The sequence below is a fragment of the Melanerpes formicivorus genome, unplaced genomic scaffold (assembly GCF_026170545.1).
Source record: "Melanerpes formicivorus ecotype bairdi unplaced genomic scaffold, bMelFor1.0.p_v2 SCAF_55, whole genome shotgun sequence".
Classification (NCBI taxonomy): domain Eukaryota; kingdom Metazoa; phylum Chordata; class Aves; order Piciformes; family Picidae; genus Melanerpes; species Melanerpes formicivorus.
This window is the reverse complement of record NW_027142407.1, coordinates 2,647,917-2,663,412: the sequence shown is the minus strand read 5'-3', so window position 1 is coordinate 2,663,412 and position 15,496 is coordinate 2,647,917. Positions and strand designations below refer to the sequence as shown.

At 40.5% G+C, this 15,496-nt stretch overlaps 1 long non-coding RNA gene across 1 annotated transcript in view; it reads right to left on the bottom strand.

Moving 5' to 3' along the window:
* Positions 1-1,112: 1,112 nt before the first annotated feature.
* Positions 1,113-15,496, bottom strand: part of LOC137452514 (uncharacterized) — a 116,476-nt gene continuing 102,092 nt past the window's right edge. The window contains exons 3-4 of the long non-coding RNA XR_010990102.1: positions 3,386-3,535; positions 1,113-1,396 (exon numbers count right to left, since the gene is read on the bottom strand). This is a non-coding gene — a long non-coding RNA (uncharacterized lncRNA). The remainder of the gene's footprint in view (positions 1,397-3,385; positions 3,536-15,496) is intronic.

Genomic DNA, 15,496 nt, shown 5'->3' with positions numbered 1-15,496 from the left:
GCTGGTGTAGGTGACCTGCTTTCAGCAGGAGACCTGGATACTCTCATTCCCTGTGGTGAAAAGAAGGTGATCCTGTTGGCTGCATCATCTTGGACTGACACCATATTCAAGGCAGAAACAATTTCTCAGTACACCTTTGGTGAGCTCAGGGTAGCTGACTTTGTTGGAATATCAGTTGTGCCTCTGAAAACTCGATGTAAGATTTTGACCTCAGAGCCAAAACACAGACATCTGAGTAATTGAGCAGTTTACAAGATGCTAAGAAAGAGATCTGCTTAGAACTGCATGCAGATACTTTGGCAAGGCCAGGGAGAGAGTGATGAGCTTCCCTCCTTCTATCCTCTTTCCAGATCACAGGATGGATTGCTTCATCTGAATAGCTCATACAAACTGTTAATACTATTAACATTTATTAACCCCTCCTGCAGACTGTTAATTAAATAATGCAGAGTCAAATCTTAATTCCTTTGGTGCTGACTAGATATCTCTTCCACTTGACTGAATTTCATTTATCATTCCCCTATGTCCCTTGTGTTTAATTTTCAGATGAGCTATATGCCTGCATTTGGTATTTAAGATACCACATTAAAGGTAGCTGCAAACATAACAAACAATAAGTAGTGTTACCAGAAGTTGGCATGGTGAAACCAATAAACAAACATGACTGCAGGAAATTGCATCCTCCAACGTGTGAGGAAAGAACCTTGACTAAGTCTGTCTTAATTTAAACTTATGAAGAACAGTAGTTAATAAGCCTTTGCTGAAATGTGGCAATGTTCTCTGCATGTGACAGGTTTAAGTTCACATATAAATGTTGGAGGGAATAGATGAGCTGATTGCCCCAAATGTGATCCTAAGTTATGGTAACCCTTTACCCCAGCTTGACTTTTTATTATATCATGTGTCTGTGAGCCATACCAGAGCTAAAGGAATGATTTGATGAATGTGCTTTTAAAGCTAATGTTCCCATAAAGCTTGGGGAAGTATGCAAATTAGTATCCTCTTCTGGATGCTGATAAAAGACACTATTTATAAATACAAAGTTTTATTTGGCAAGCAAATAACCTTTTTTGCAGTTGGTATTATAAAATAAACAGTATCACAGGTCTCAGAATCCCACTTCAAGAGCACCTGGAGAGTGGGGCTTCTCCCACTGGAATTTTGAATCGATCTCCAGAGCTGACTTTGAAGGTAGGCTTTGGTTAAGAAGTGAAGACTGGTTCCAGGGTAAACGGAATCTGCCTTCTGGCTTCTCACCCTCACACCTAGCCTTTGATAGATCTGTCTGGTTTATAGCCATTTTACCCCAGCAGTTGTACCTGGACCATGATTTTCTGTATCCAGGGTGGAAGGGGTGGAGATGAAATGGAGAGTGTTCATCCAAGAGAGTAGAAAGCTGTCAGGAAGTAAACATTTACAGGATTTATTGTTTTCTTTCACTAACATTACTGAGAAAGGCTTCCCCACCCCAAAAGTAAAAATGTGAGTGGTGAAATACTGAGAAAGGTACTGCACAAAAGCAGAGCTTTTTGCGTTGGTGTATCTCACAATTCAAGAATGAAAAGGGCAGGTTTTATTAATCTCTATAAATAACATGCTACTCTTTATCTGTGCTGAAAGATTTACAGAATCCTTTCTTTTGGCACTTGATCACTCTAGCTGACAGTATAAACATAGGAGCTACATGAACACAAAAGATCAGAGGAGAAGAAAAATGGCTGTGAAATCCTTCTGGGATTCCTCAAACCATGACACCTGGGCCTTTCACACTTTAGATATTGTTTCTTGATTTTCTTCCCCTTTACTGCCAACACCAGCACAGTGAGCACAGAGTGCAGGAAAGGCAACCAACTGTTCCCAAATTAAGGGGAAATGAAGTTTTGACCCACGATTCATCTAGACCTTGCCTTAGCAGTTCTAGTCAATCCCAAAGTGCTCCTATTGCCTACACTAAAGCTCCTACAGTTACTGCAATGGTTGTAAAGCAAAACAGATCTTGCAGGCAGAGCAAGTGCACTGCTGCTCCATAAATTGCTACATTTAAAGCCAAAGGCACACATTTGATGTTGGAGCTGATGGCAATACTTTAAAAGAACTTTCCTATAAAAATATCAAAATGAAATAAAAAATCAGAACAATACCACAATAAAATGCAAAACATTTTTTAATGTTGCCTTTCATTTTTAGCATTTTGACTCCATCCATCTCTTTACCTTCTCCTTGGAGGTATCCAAGAAATGTGTGGCCCTGGCAGTTTGGGATATGGTTTAATGACCATGGTAGTCTTAGGTTGATGGTCCTAGAGGAGTTGATCCTAGAGGTGTCCTACAACAAAACCAATTCTCCAATTCTATGAATCCCACACCCTTTTCAGCAGCAAAACTTAATAAGGTATGCAAAATCCCAGGAAGAGAAGGAAAAAGAAGGGATATTCATAGAACGAGATTCAGCCATCATAAAGGGAGCAGAAGTGTCTTATTAGTGGAAAAAAAAAGTGTGTTTTGAAGAGAAATCATGCAACCCTTTCCAATTACAATGATTCTAGAGTTCTATGAACTTCATTGGGTTTTGTGGTCTAAGTTGGCTATCCTGGTTATTCCTAGGCTATATCTGTTGTGGTTTTAGAGCAGACAGAAACTCTTTTACCCCTCCCCAAAGGAGGAAAAGAAAAACACTCCACACAGGAATTCACAAGTATGTGCAACAGTACAAAACCATACAAAATACACAAATCCATATTCAGCCTCAGCCCAGTTCTCCATCCTGGGCTTACTAGGCCAACACTGTCCAAAAAACCTCCCCAACCAAGCCTCAATGCTCTCTCCCCCCCATACCTCCCAACCCAGGCCCCAGTGATGCAGGAAAAATTAGCCAGGCCGCTCAACGCCAAAAGCCTCAACTCCCCCATGAAAACACCAGAGAGATAAGAGCTCAGTGCTCTGAGAACAGAGTAGAGAGAGGAAAGGGCAGAACAAACAATTATGCCTGTTTATATAGGGGAATAGATGCAGGATTATGCGAAAGTAATAACAAAAGATTACACTTTCTGGTGTCCACCTCCCAGCACCTCTCTGATACTCCTGGAGGACTTCCCTATGGTTAAGACATCCCAGTTCTTAAACCCCTAAAAATAGCTCAACCAGATTTGATGCTGTTAACCACAAGATTAAAATCAGACTGTTCCTTTACTCTCTATCATAGCTGCTTTCTAACGAATTTTATTTGAAGTTGTATTAGCAGTACCCTTCTCTTGTATAACTTTTTACATTTAAATAATTTATTCTGTGACAAGCAGGCTATTTCATATGATTACATACACAGGAAAAGATAGCAAAATGAATGAAACCATGCTTTTATCAGTAACTGAGAAATATTTTTCTCTTACCCAGAACTGATCCATAGTTTATATTAGAAATTTCATGATGAATGCATTCTTCTCAAAATCCAGTCGTGAAGGCTGCCCACACACAACATGACTGATCTGTGTTGACTGGACATGCCTGTAAATCTGATGATATAGGGAAGAAGTTTGTGCCTGAAACAAAACAGAGTAGCAAAATATCTTTTAACCTATAGTGAATACAGTCATGAGGTCCCCCTTCCATTTCTCTTTCCCAGCTTTCTGAACCTTTTTCTACAGATTTTTGTATATTGACAAAATTAGCTTTATGTAACGTGAACATCAATTTATTGTAGTTTCTGCTTTTCAGTCGTTGCATCCAAGTACCACCCCTTGTTAGATATGAAAGCAAGGAAATCCCATAGTTCTTTCAGTACACATCCTAAGATTTCAGTAGGCAATGAATAGTCTCACACTCCATGTGAGCTGCACAGCCTTTTACACCAGATGGCAGGTACGTTTCTGCTTGTAACTAACAACAGGGGATGTTGGTGGCTGCAGAAAAGGGACTTCCATCTTCACTGTGGACATAGTACTGCATTGTTTGCTGTTTCGTTGCACATAGCTTGCCTGGCAACAGGGCAGATAAGCAGGAATAACACAGGCTAAAACAGAATGGGAGTTATCAGCCATCAAACATACCTGAGAAGGGAGTGGGGTTGTGAGTGCTAGGAAATGGAATTGCTGTTTATGAGACGGTTTCTGTGTCACTAAATGAAATTATTTCACCTCCTTCTTTTGGAGAAAACACGGTATCTTATAGCTGAACTTTATCCTTACAATTATTACTTTTGTAGTCACTCATTTCTTGGCTCTCTCTACACCTAAACAATATCAAGGTTTACATCACCAAAAAATGGTACTTTAATGCTTTGTAAACTCTCAAAATTAAATACCCTGGAATTCTTATTAAAAATGAAGGTTGTTTAATATAAGCAGATGACAAAACTTCAAAATATTATTGTTAGCAAAAGGAGAAAACAGAATGTTCCAAATTATTAGATAAATGGCCTTCCAAATATTCTTTTCAAGTACTGTTAATACACTAATGTCACTGGATACATTCCACTGTCTGGAACCATTTAAGTCAATGAAGTATATTCAGGTTTTCCTCAATAACAGTTAAGAAAACTACAGCTTTTCCAGGTCATTCTGGTATGATTACAGATTTTCACTGGGTGTCTTGTGTTTACACTTGCTGGTGTGATGACCAAGAAGGACAACAGCATCCTCGCTTGTATTAGAAACAGCATTGCAAACAGGACCAGGGATGTGATCATCCCACTGTATTCAGTATCGGTGAGCCCTCACCTCAAGTACTGTGTTTAGTTTTGGGCCCCTCACTACAGGAAGGACATTGAGGTGCTTGAGCAGGTTCAGAGAAAGGCAGCTTAGCTGGTGAAAGGTCTAGAGAACAAATCTTATGAGGAACAGCTGAGGGAACTGGGACTGTTTAGCCTTCAGAAGAGGAGGCTGAGGGGAGACCTCATTGCCCTTTACAACTACCTCATAGGAGGATGGAGCAAGGTGAGTGTCAATCTCATCTCACATGCAACAAGTGACAGGACAAGAGGAAATGGGCTCAAATTGTACGAAGAGAGATTCAGGTTGGATATTAAGAAAAATTTCTTCACAGAAATGGACATCAGGCATGAGAACAGGCTGCCCAGGGAGATGGTGGAGTTACCATCCCTGGGAGTATTTAAAAGACATGAAGATGTGGTGCTGGGGGACATGGTTTAGTGGTAGTGGCTTAGTATCAATAGTGGGATTGTGAGCTCTAGGCTAGCAGTTTGACTTGGTGATCTCAAAGGTCTCTTCCAACTTGAACAGTTCTATGATTCTTTTGCTGCTTTCACATTTCTGTTCTTACAACTGGTAATAAATATTTACAAAACATTTTGAAAAAGAGAAGTAATTAAAAGCTCCTTCATCTTTTCTCCTTGATTCCAGAAGTTGGAAGAAATTAACAAATATTTGGAGATAAATTTATTTCTATGCATTGTCTATTAGCCACCAAAATTCTTCTGAAAACATGAGGGGAAAACATGAGCTGGTAGAAAATGTTGATTTTGATGTAGCAGAGTGTAATGGTTTTGTAGTGTGCTGATTTGTATTTGGCTGTAAGTATTCAGCTAAGTATTTTGACTGTATTTTTTAAACCTATTTTGTGCTTTGGCTTTTGGAGTTTGGGGGATAATTGGGTCACAAAACGTAGCAGTATGATCAAGACCTCCATTTGGATGCTTTCCAGAACACAAGTTTATGCAAATAATGCACATGCATTTATAATAATAAGGCAGTAGACCTGTAATTGAAGGAGCAGAAATAACTATACAGATAGTGCTAAAAATGCTGCCTTTCAAAGATGGTTTCCTTTGGTCCTGAACGCTGAGCCTGAAATTCTGCACAGTAAGATTTTAATACTTGAAGTTTTAATTTATTTTTATTTTCAAAATTTCTGGATAGTGTATCTCAGCAGTGCATAACTTTAAAATGTTACATCAATTGATCAGCATTGACACAAATGAAAATACCCAACCATGACACTTAAAAATACGAACAGAAATCTTGCTCCCACTTAGCTCGCACTAGCTAGTATCTGAAGGATAAAATGCACTACGCTGATGATGGCACCGGAAAGAAGTGCCCAAAGCAGTTGTTTGGTTTGGGCTTTCTTTTGGTGGGGTACAGGAATAGTTTCAGCAAACCTGAACCTTTCCATGTTAAAATGCTGATAACATTTTTCCTTAATGTCTACAATTTTCCAAAAATGTTTGTTGTACATTAAGGACTAACTGTCCTACCACAGAGATAAATTCCTCCAGAGGACCAGAGTGCCCAAGTGGGTGGACAGTCCATCCCAGAGAGTGGACACAGGGTTATTTGTTATTCCATCCCGTACACCTGCACCTCCCTATGTAGCCTGGGGGACCTGGGGCTTCTAATTGACAAGCAACTGAATATGAGCCAGCAGTGTGCCCAGGTGGCCAAGAAAGCCAATGGTATCCTGGCCTCCATTAGAAATGCTGTGTCCAGCAGGAGTAGGGAGGTGATTGTCCCCTTGTACTCAGCTCTGGTGAGGCCACACCTTGAGTATTATGTCCAGTTTTAGGCACCTCAATACAAGAGAGATGTGGAGCTGCTGGAACAAGTGAAGAGGAGGGCAAGGGAGCTGGTAAGGGACCTGGAGGATAAAACTTATGAAGAGTGACAGAAGGAACTGGGGATGGTTAGCTTGTAAAAGAGGCTGAGGTAAGGCCTCATTGCTCTCTACAACTACCTGAAAGGACGTTGAGGAGAGGCTACTGCTGGTCTCTTCTCCCAGGTAATTAGTGATAGAACAAGAGGGAATGGTCTCAAGCTATGACTGAGTAAGTTTGGAGTGGAAATAAGGAAAAAAAAATTTCCCAGCAAGAGTGGTCAGGCATTGGAATGGCTGCCCAGGGAGGTGGTTGTGTCACCAACCCTGGATGTATTTCAATTTGGATGTGGTGCTTGAGGATATGGCTTAGGGGTGAGCCCTGTAGAGCAGGGTTCTGGGTTGCACTTGGTGAGCCTGAGGGGTTTTTTCCCAATCTGAATGTTTCTGTGATTCTGTGATTGTGTGACAAGGAGACCTCCCAGCCGGGCAAGCAGCGACTGCTGCTGTCTATGGTGTGTGCCAGTGCAGCCTTGCTGGCAAGCTGTTTCCTTGCTGCGCTGATGAGGCCTGGTAGGTCCATCTTGGGGGGGCGTCAAGGCCTACCATGAGGCTTGGTGTGCCTGTCTTGGTCGGGGGGTAGTGTTGGCGGGGGCAGGTTTGACTGGCTGGGGGCAGGTTTGACTGGTTGAGGCCTGCTGGGCCCAGCTGGAAGGCTGGGCTTGAGCTGATTTTAATTTTATCTATCTCCTTTTCCCTGAATGCCTTTTATACTTTTGTTTCTGTTTGTAAATAGTATTTTTATTTAGCCTCCAATTCCGTGTGAGTGTTTTGAGTTACTCCTCTGGGGTGAAATACTTTCTGTCCGGAGCTGCTCCCAGCTCAAACCAAGCCAATTTTTAGGAAAGGTAAAGTTAATGTGACCCTGAGACTTTGCAGCATCTGACAGGTGCTGCATTCTTTTTATTTAATGGTCTCATTTTCCTCTTTTGGATCACACTTGTGGGTAAGTCCATTTCCCTTTGAACAGCTCATCCAGGCTGAATGTTGATCCAAACTACAGAGCTGATAGTGCTGCAGATGTTGGCAGCCTTGTGCTGACAGCGAAGGGTTGCACACTGTAACACGCTGGCAGCAAGGATTAGCTGCATCCCAGCCAGTAAGGCAAAGCTGAGTTGCTCTTAGATCCAGAGCCAGTGCAGTCACCCATGTGCAGTGCTTGTGCATCTCAAATCACTCCTGTCTGTGACAGAGTTCAGATTAAGGAAAACCGTAACTGACATTTGTAGAAATAAAACACAGCAAACTTTAGGCTCTGGTTTGTTTGATTTTGTTCTTAATTATGTACCACATGTGGCTGGCTGATTTTCTCAGCAAAATGTAAGATGAAGTTTGAAAGATTTACAATATCCCATGCAATGGACTTTGGGAAGCACCTTTCAAACCACACCTTTCAAAGTGGACAGGACAAACCCATCAAGACTGCCTAACAGTCAGTGTAGGAACTCCTCTAGGGCTAAAATGGAAGTTGCAGGGATTTAAAGCACAGGTTTAAATGTTTGGGATATTTTTTCTTTGTGCTATTTTGGAGAAGGTCTTAAGTCATTACCTCACATATATAAGACCTGTTTTTCATATTTTACACAGACTGAGGGCATTTTCAGTGCTTTCTTGTGAAGTAAATACATTTTAAAAATACTGTAGATCTATTTTGTTGTTAAAGACCTTTAACACTACCACAACGAGAAAATAATTGTCCGAATCCAAGTATTACTCAAATCAATAGTTCTTCCTTTTCTTCTGCAAATTTTACCCCAAGTCCTTAACTCCTGACTCTTCAATACCTTTCTGAGTGCTTTTTGTTGCTCTGTGACAAAAAGTGTCTGTTGGGCTGAAAATTCTCTCCTACCAGCTTGTGCATGTTTTTTCTTTCGAGACATCAATACAATGTATCTGTGTGCATTCAGTTTGGCTTGCTTGGATATCACACTGAAATGTAAACCTTTGTATGATACAGATATGGATTTGGAGATAATTTTTCAATATATTTCAGAATTTTGGCCCTGCCAGGGAGACCAAGAATTTATATTCATTTGTAGTGTATTTGCCTGTAATGTTGCTTTGCAACATTTCCTGAGCAAAAAGTTGCTTAGTAGAGGAACAACTGGTTTTAATTTATTTTTAATAATTTTGCCCACATTAAGGCTCTTATTAATGTATTTATTTATTTTAATTAGTATTGCCATGACAGTAAATGGACAAAACTCCTGAGGGAGGAAAAAAAAAGGAGGTAGGAAAACTGCAAAACCAGCTTGTTACTTCTTTTCTTTTCTTTATTTTTTTTTTTGGTAGGACTTTCAGTGAAAAAAAGCTGAAGTCTTTCTTCAAAATTTGCAAACTGAGACCAGCCTCCTACAATGCATAGCCCTTCTCTTGTAAGCATCTTACTTGTATTGTTGCACAGTTATGAGCATGTCATTTCTGTAAATAGTAACGCAGAATATAAACTGGAAGATGCAGGATTAGTCTGAACGAGGTACTAAGATTTCCTCACTCTTCTTGCCAAGTAGAAGTTAGCTGGTTATAGTGGATGTGGCTGCATTCTTCACTGTTTTGGCTTTGTTTTCTCTAAGTGACTAGGGACTAAGAGAAGGGCCACGAGGATGATCAGAGGGCTGGAGCACCTCTCCTATGAGGACAGACTGAAAGAGTTGGGGCTGTTCAGTCTGGAAAAGAGAAGGCTCCGAGGTGACCTAATTGTGGCCTTCCAGTATTGCAAGGGGGCCTACAAGGCAGCTGGGGAGTGACTTCTCAGGATATCAGGTAGTGATAGGACTAGGGAGAATGGAATGAAGCTGGAGGTGGGGAGATTCAGGCTGGATGTGAGGAGGAAGTTCTTCACCATGAGAGTGGTGAAGCCCTGGAATGGGTTGTCCAGGGAGGTGGTTGAGGCCCCGTCCCTGGAGGTGTTTAAGAGCAGGCTGGATGAGGCTCTGGCCAGCCTGATGTAGTGTGGGGTGTCCCTGCCCATGGCAGGGGGGTTGGAACTAGATGATCCTTGTGGTCCCTTCCAACCCTGACTGATACTATGATACTATTATAGTCATACTCCTCTATCAGTTCTGACTTAATGATTTTTCCCAGTTAAAACAGACAAAAATAGGGATCTGTCCTGCTATGGGTCTTTAACCACAGTGAGTGTGTATCTGTGAGTACAGGACTCTCTTTCTGGGTTTGTGAGAGATGCCACCTGGAAAGAGCTTAGAAGAAAAAAGAGAGCAATTTGAATTTCACATCAGGTTTCTGAATATAACTTTCCAATGTCTCTTTCCTGGCCTTCTGTTATCTCCCATCAACCTTTTTTCTTATTTTCTCATCTGGCAGCCTCTTCGCATCCCTGGGAATGACAATTCAAATGCTTCAGAAGCTGTTGTTTCCAACTTTTGTTAATGTTTCTCAACATACTCTCTTGTTTTCCTGCTGACAGGCTGACAAAATCACCCTCTGGTGAATTGTAAAAGGGTCTAGGTAGCAGAAATTGTACCCAAAATTTGCTGCAGATAATTACTTGATCAGATCTTTGTCACAGAAAATATTTTACAGCCCACACATCTCTATTTTTAAACAGTCCATAACAGGAAACTATCAGAATCTGTCTGTCTTTAAGCACAAACCCCACATTGTTAGATCAAAGACCTCATTTAACTGGGTAACATACTTGGTTCTTTGGTTCTGTAGAGTCAGTACAGGCTGGGATTTTGACCGCACCCAAGAATATTGTCAAAGGTTGAGGGCCTCAAACGGTCACAAATATACACCAGTCCTTCCTGCTTCTGGGGAAATGACACTGTAGTGGTAATCAAATCTAAGGTGTTTCATCCCAGATGTCATTCAATATAGCAAAGAGTACTTCTGCCAAGTTCCAAACCTGGATCTTGAATGAAACAAAGGGGGGGAAAAAATTATTCCAAGAAATCAAGGTAGAGATTGTGTTCTGATTACATTCTATTTTGAGCTAGGATTTCAGGATTTTATTAACTGTTGTGTGAAAACTCATGCATAATAGACACAATCAATAAAGCTCATATTTCATTTCCCATTTGTGAAGCTCGGTTGAATATGATTTCTGATTTTTTTCCTAACAGCTTGAGAGACAATTTTACAGACATACAGTGGCTTACAGTGGAGCATAAGGATAAGGAATGAAAAGTAGGGATGAATACCTGACTGTTTAATAACTTCTGTAACACCTTACCAAGGTCCTCGGATGTTCTTAGAATACAGGGGTTTCACTGGGCTGTGGAATTTCAGTTGTGCAGTTAGAAATGGAAGCAAGAAAATTAAAATGAGAAAAAATAATTAAGAGAAATGGGAAGAGAAAGAGGGCAGAGAAAGGGAGGGAAGACCCAGACAGGGTTAGACTCTGTAATATTCATGGAAATACCATAATTTCTTCTGGTGGATCTTGTCAATATTACAGCTATGTGCTGCTTCACTTGTTTGGAAGCTCTTTACTCCTCACTGTGCTTGCTAATCCATTTTACTCATTAATTGTTATTTCTTAGGAAGAAAGGAGAGCTATAGCAACTTGAGGTAATTATCTGTTAGTAAATGTATTGACTGGGTAACTTAGTTTCAGCTATAGTTTGCAATAGGATCACCGATATGCAGATTGATATCTATTACCTTTTTGAACTGATAAATTTTCTTGTACAAACACCAAATCATTATTTACAAGCCTGTCTGTAGGGGGTTGGTCTCTTCACCCAGGCAACCAGCACGAGAACAAGAGGACACAGTCTCAAGCTGCACCAGGGGAAGTTTAGGCTTGAGGTGAGGAGAGAGTTCTTCACAGAGAGAGTTGTTAGTTGTCGGAACGGGCTGCCCAGGGAGGTGGTGGAGTCACCATCCCTGGAGGTGTTCAAGAGCGGATTGGACGTGGCACTTGGTGCCATGGCTTAGTAGTCATGAGGTCTGTGGTGACAGGTTGGACTTGATGATCTTTGAGGTCTCTTCCAACCTTATTGATTCTATGATCTAGTACTTGCTAAAGTCTTTAATTAGGTCCTACATGTGTACATCCCCTGGAGTATTCTTTCAAATCTTGTTCGCACCTAACAACACATGAACCAGTTGAGGCTCAGCATTTGAGTGCAGGTTAAAGTGTACAATGTGTGATTACTTTCAGCAGCAGTGCTAGAGGTCTTGTTGTGAAGGTGAAGAAATTGTGGGTGATTAAGTAGTATCATGTACTCCAGAGGGCACAGATTTGCTGGAGAACATCCTGCGTGAGATATCCTTACATGTGTTAGTTACTCCACTGATAGGAAATGCAGCAGTGAAACATAAATTTCAGAGTCACACATTCTAATAGGTCAATGCTAAAGCATAAGCATCCCTGTCTTCAAACATTAACTGATGAATCCTCACAGCAGGTCTGTTTGTGAAGTATTATTATCCTCATTTTATAGGCTGGGAAGAAGGGAAAGCTTAAACAAGCTATTTAGGACGCAGACAGTGCTGGACTCCCCAGAGAGAAGTATTTTGACCAAACACCAGACCTGCAGGTTAATCTCAAAATAAGCCTTACAGAAGGAAAAATAATACTTGATAGTGAGATAAACACAGTCAAAATAGATAATCACTTCATTGCAAAGAAGTAGAAAAATGATCTGCAAAATGTTAAACAAAATAAAGAAACATTGTTTAGTTTATTAAGCAAGTAAAGCCTTATATGTGCATGAAATTATTGTAAGCTTGGGTTGAGAAACTAACCCTGTATGGGTTTAGAAACTGCATACTTCTCTGAAAAGAAGGAAGTCAAAGATATTTGCAAGCCTCTTTGTTTTCTAATAAGTAGCTGTGTTTGAGAGAGACATTGGTCCCAAACTCTAATATTTCATTTTATGTCAAATTGCCTTCAATTACACTGGAATCTAGTATTAATTAATAAAATCTTGTACTACACTGATTTCAAGGGGAAATTTTGTCTTCATAAGACTCAGAAACAGAAAATTGAGAGTATAAATTTATGCAACTAATCTGTTTATAAAGAATGGAAAATAAGGCAAAGAACTCAAGTAGAAAATAACATGAACATCCACAAGATGCCTCTCACACTACCCTACTCTTGGGGCTTTCAGTAATCCTATTGATACAACAGGAAATCTTAGCTTGTCCAGGCTCTTGCAGTGATTTTTGGCTGTGTATGCTGCTGGGGATGTTGACACTACCCTGTCCACAGATCAGAAGGCCTGAAGCCTTCATTTTGTTATTGAAAGACTCTGTACTAGGGGAAAAAAAAAAACTCACAACAATAAACAACGTAGTTAGAGTACCGTACTGTGTGCACAGTTGCCAAAGGTTAGGGCTGGTCTGGCCACTAAATGAGAGATGGATGCTTTCTGTTAACCCACCTCCCTTCCCAAATGGGAGAAACTTATGAGTTGGAAAAGAAAACCAAAACTACTTTGATAATAACAATAAAAACAAATACATGTAAATATATACAAACCCAATATTAAACCCAACCCCTTGATGGTGATTATGTCTCCATCACCACTGATGCAGTAGGCAGGCATGGGGGAAGTCCTAGACTGGAGTGTGCAGCATGTGGGTTCTGGATTCAGGAACTGGATTCTGAAACTGGATTCAGGAACTGATGGATTGGGATCGAAGGTAGAACAGAAAAGGGTCTTCTTCAGAGGAAGCCCCTGTGAGCTCCTCCCTGCGGGTATGACTTTTCACTTTGCACCTCCAATGTAGTGCACAAGATTTAGCAGTGACCTTGGCCTGCATACCAAGTCTTGGTACTAACTAAATATTGAGTGTTATCACTATTTGTAGCACACGCTGTCTGCAAAAACATGCTGTTAATTTCAGAAAGTGCAGTTTCTTAGAACAGCCTGGCCTGAAAAATGACATCACTGACCAGAATGAGTTCTGTTTCAACTCAAACCAGGTCAGCAATAAGCCCTTGTTTGTCTTTTGAAAAACTCTTTACCAGACCTTCAGCAATAGCCTGTTTTTAATCTTCATTACCTTCAGCCACTTTCAAGCACAGTGGAAATTTGCTACCTCTGGGCTCAAGGTTTCCACAACATGTCATGTATGAATTACAGTCATTTGGGTTTTTTTGTAAATCCCCCCAGACCTCCTCAAAATGCTCAGCCTTACATTTCTTACATGTGGGATGAGTCAAAATGCTTTAGAAAGAGAAGAATGCATTGGGCTGGAAGGCGCACTTGAAGGTCATCTTGTCCACCCCCTCTGCAGGGAGCAGGGATATTGTTTAATTGTATCAGGTTGCTCAGGACCCCATCAAGTTTGACCTTGACACTGTCTCCTGCAATGGGGCCTCCACCACATCTCTGGGCAGCCTGTTTCAGGTTTTCACTACCCTCATTGTGAAGAACTTCCTCCTAATGTCCAACCTAAATCCACCGCGCTCCAGTTGAAAAAATACTGCCCCTTGTCCTATTGCTACAAGCCCCTCTAAACCAGTCCCTACCCAGCATTCCTCTAAGTCCCCTTCAAATATTGAAATGCCTCTATAAGGTCTCCTTGGAGCCTTCACTTCTCCAGACTGAACAACCCAAACTCTCCAGCTACGTGTGAAAGTTGGAAAGAGGGGGAAAAAAGGAATAATTGGTCCTCAAATACCTTGTTTCAATCAGACCAATTCCTGTTTTCATATTATGCCAAGATGATACAGTGCAGGAGAAAAGCACAACAGAAGGATATATCCAAACTACTTTTCTTTGCATGGAGTAGGTTTGCATGGTCTTTGTATCAGCTCAGAACTATGATTTGTTAGAGCATTATTTACAGCCTCCCAAAGGCTTGTGGATCCTTAAGTCATAAGAGGCCTTGAGCATTAATAGTATAATTCCAGCTGGTCAATAAAACAGGAAATCAAATGCAAACTAAAGTAATAACTGGCTGTTTTCTCACCTAAGGAAAGTAGTGCTTTTTAAGAAAAATGCTGTTGTTATTTCTGCTTCTTACTTCTTGTTAGTCTAGGTTTGAATATAGCCAGAAGGCTAAGGTTTGATTTACCACTGTGAGTTTTGTAGACCGCATAAGGGTGGTTTTGCCACCAGTGGAAACATCCACAAGGATCCTGAGTATTGATAATGGTAGTTCCTGAAAAACTGATGCAATATCAGTTTTAAGGTAGGGCAAGAAACTTTAATAGTGGGAAGGGATTATCAGAGATCTGGTACTACCAGAGATGTGAGAAGAGTTGGCATCTGAGCAAAGATTGTCAAAGGCTTTGAATGTAAGAACACTTTATTATGATAGAATTATAATTGCAGTGATTTTTCAAATGTGAATAGCAAAACAACAACCTGTTAAATCATATTGATATAAATCACAAAAGCTATTGAATTTTCCATAAGCAGCTGGATGTTCTGCTGTCATGTATTTTTTAAAAGAGAAAGTAAATTAAAACTGAAACTGTTAGGAAAAAAAAAAACCAAAACCAAACAAAAAAAAAACCCCAACAACCCACAAAAGTGGGGAAAGAAAGATCTGGAGTTCCCATTATATCCTGGGCCTTTTCTGGATAATTATACTTTGGATCCACTTGCTGCCTCTGGCACTTTGTTTGGAAGATGATTTTTATTTGTTTCTTTCTCCTCAACCTCTTTCACCTCATCATTTAAAGCCTAAATGTCTTAGGAAATACTAATTGCCAATCTGGGCAACTTAATTTTACAATCTGCAGTCTCTGTTATCTTCACTTGCTGATTTTGATGCAGGAACACTTGCAAGAAACAGTTTTACTTTTATGACTAGTTCTCCAACCCATTATAGGCAGGAGTTCAGACACATTAAGATCCCACTTTTTTTGCCCGAGGCCGATACCCTACATTTTACATCCCTTTTGTCTTCTCCCAGGCTTTGATAGAACAAGGAACCTGACATCATATGATGGTGGGGACTGGGAA